Genomic DNA, 3,363 nt, shown 5'->3' on the forward strand with positions numbered 1-3,363 from the left:
AGTGTAGGACACTACTTATGATACAAGATCTGGTCCAGTTCTTTATTGAGAGTGAGGTAATGGTTTCAGTGTAGGACACTACTTATGATACAAGATCTGGTCCAGTTCTTTATTGAGAGTGAGGTAATGGTTTCAGTGTAGGACACTACTTATGATACAAGATCTGGTCCAGTTCTTTATTGAGAGTGAGGTAATGGTTTCAGTGTAGGACACTACTTATGATACAAGATCTGGTCCAGTTCTTTATTGAGAGTGAGGTAATGGTTTCAGTGTAGGACACTACTTATGATACAAGATCTGGTCCAGTTCTTTATTGAGAGTGAGGTAATGGTTTCAGTGTAGGACACTACTTATGATACAAGATCTGGTCCAGTTCTTTATTGAGAGTGAGGAATGTTTCAGTGAGGACACTATTATGATAAAGATCTGGTCCAGTTCTTTATGAGGTGGGTAATGGTTTCAGTGTAGGACACTACTTATGATACAAGATCTGGTCCAGTTCTTTATTGAGAGTGAGGTAATGGTTTCAGTGTAGGACACTACTTATGATACAAGATCTGGTCCAGTTCTTTATTGAGAGTGAGGTAATGGTTTCAGTGTAGGACACTACTTATGATACAAGATCTGGTCCAGTTCTTTATTGAGAGTGAGGTAATGGTTTCAGTGATAATATGATAGTGACACTACTTATGATACAAGATCTGGTCCAGTTCTTTATTGAGAGTGAGGTAATGGTTTCAGTGTAGGACACTACTTATGATACAAGATCTGGTCCAGTTCTTTATTGAGAGTGAGGTAATGGTTTCAGTGTAGGACACTACTTATGATACAAGATCTGGTCCAGTTCTTTATTGAGAGTGAGGTAATGGTTTCAGTGTAGGACACTACTTATGATACAAGATCTGGTCCAGTTCTTTATTGAGAGTGAGGTAATGGTTTCAGTGTAGGACACTACTTATGATACAAGAAGATCTGGTCCAGTTCTTTATTGAGAGTGCGGTAATGGTTTCGGGTAGGACACTACTTATGGTCTGGTCAGGTTCTTTATTGAGAGTGAGGTAATGGTTCAGTGTAGGACAATACTTATGATACAGATCTGGCTTCCAGTTCTTTATTGAGAGTTGAGGTAATGGTTTCAGTGTTATACGGGATCTGAGAGTTCTTTATTGAGTGTGAGGTAATGGTGGTTTCTTTATTGAGAGTGAGGTAAATCAGTGTTTACTTATGATACAAGAGTCTGGTCCAGTTCTTTATTGAGAGTGAGGTAATGGTTTCAGTGTAGGACAACTACTTATGATACAAGATCTGGTCCAGTTCTTTATTGAGAGTGAGGTAATGGTTTCAGTGTAGGACACTACTTATGATACAAGATCTGGTCCAGTTCTTTATTGAGAGTGAGGTAATGGTTTCAGTGTAGGACACTACTTATGATACAAGATCTGGTCCAGTTCTTTATTGAGAGTGAGGTAATGGTTTTCAGTGAGTAATGGTTTCGAGTGTAGGTAGGACTCACTACTTATGATACAAGATCTGGTCCAGTTCTTTATTGAGAGTGAGGGTAATGGTTTCAGTGTAGGTACACTACTTATGATACAAAGATCTGGTCCAGTTCTTTATTGAGAGTGAGGTAATGGTTTCAGTGTAGGACACTACTTATGATATACAAGATCTGGTCCAGTTCTTTATTGAGAGTGTGAGGTAATGGTTTCAGTGTAGGACACTACTTATATGATACAAGAAGATGGTCCAGTTCTTTAATTGAGAGTGAGGTAATGGTTTCAGTGTAGGACACTACTTATGATACAGAGATCTGGTCCAGTTCTTTATTGAGAGTGAGGTAATGGTTTCAGTGTGGTTTCAGCTTTGTAACAATATGAGAGTTGAGGTAGGACACTCTACTTATGATACAAGTAGATCCACAAGGTAATGGTTTCTATGGACACTACTTATGTCAAGAATCTGGTCCAGTTCTTTAATGAGAGTGAGGTCTCAGCCTAATGATGGTTTCTTTATTTGAGAGTTGAGGTTACGAGATGGTGTAGGAAACACTACTTATGATACAAGATCTGGTCCGAGCTTTAGTCATTGAGAGGTGAGGTAATGGTTTCAGTGTAGGGGATACACTTTATGATACAAGATCTGGAGTTTCTTTATTGAGAGTGAGGTAATGGTTTCAGTGTAGGACACTACTTATGATACAAGATCTGGTCCAGTTCTTTATTGAGAGTGAGGTAATGGTTTCAGTGTAGGACACTACTTATGATACAAGATCTGGTCCAGTTCTTTATTGAGAGTGAGGTAATGGTTTCAGTGTAGGACACTACTTATGATACAAGATCTGGTCCAGTTCTTTATTGAGAGTGAGGTAATGGTTTCAGTGTAGGACACTACTTATGATACAAGATCTGGTCCAGTTCTTTATTGAGAGTGAGGTAATGGTTTCAGTGTAGGACACTACTTATGATACAAGATCTGGTCCAGTTCTTTATTGAGAGTGAGGTAATGGTTTCAGTGTAGGACACTACTTATGATACAAGATCTGGTCCAGTTCTTTATTGAGAGTGAGGTTAATGGTTTCAGTGTAGGACACTTACTTTTGATACAAAGATCTGGTCCAGTTCTTTTTATTGAGAGTGAGGTAATATTTCAGTGTAGGTCATGCCACTTTAGTACAGTAGTTCATTATTGAGTTTACATGGGTTTGTGGGACACTACTTTATGATATGATAGTGTGATTGGGATGTCAGGTAATGATTTCAGTTAAATGAATTACTTAGTGATGAGAGAAGAAATTCAGGTATTTTCTTATTTGCCCTGGATTGAGAGTGAGTTGCATTTAAATGGAGAAGGGTATGATACGAGATCTGTAGTTCTTTTATTTGAGGAATGGTTTTTCAGGATAATATGATATGGATTAAAACAAATCCATTGTATTACTTTAAGTTCAGTAGTCAAAATCTTATATACATTCAATTTTTGTAGAACCGGACGATGGGAAGCTTTTACAAGTCTGTTTCCCTGACTCGTTAGTGTCTAAAAGAAAAAAATCTAGTTGGAAATGGTTCTGTTAATGCGAGAAAAATAGCCAGACCGTCAGCGCAATGGTAATTGTGTTGACAGTTACATGAACATGGAGCATACCTGGTGGACAGTATGTGGGATAGCATGATATGATTGTGCGTGATCTGGGAATGTATGACAGATTTTACTACTGGAGGAACCACCCTAAGGGAGAAGAACGGGAGTATAAGGCCCATGATGGTCCGTAGGTTACATTTTGTCGTTATGCTGTGTGACTGGGAATGTATGACAAGATTCAATATTACAGCCCGATAATTTGTGATGGATGTCATTGGTAATGTT

Source organism: Argopecten irradians, chromosome 14, assembly GCF_041381155.1.
Source record: "Argopecten irradians isolate NY chromosome 14, Ai_NY, whole genome shotgun sequence".
NCBI lineage: Eukaryota > Metazoa > Mollusca > Bivalvia > Pectinida > Pectinidae > Argopecten > Argopecten irradians.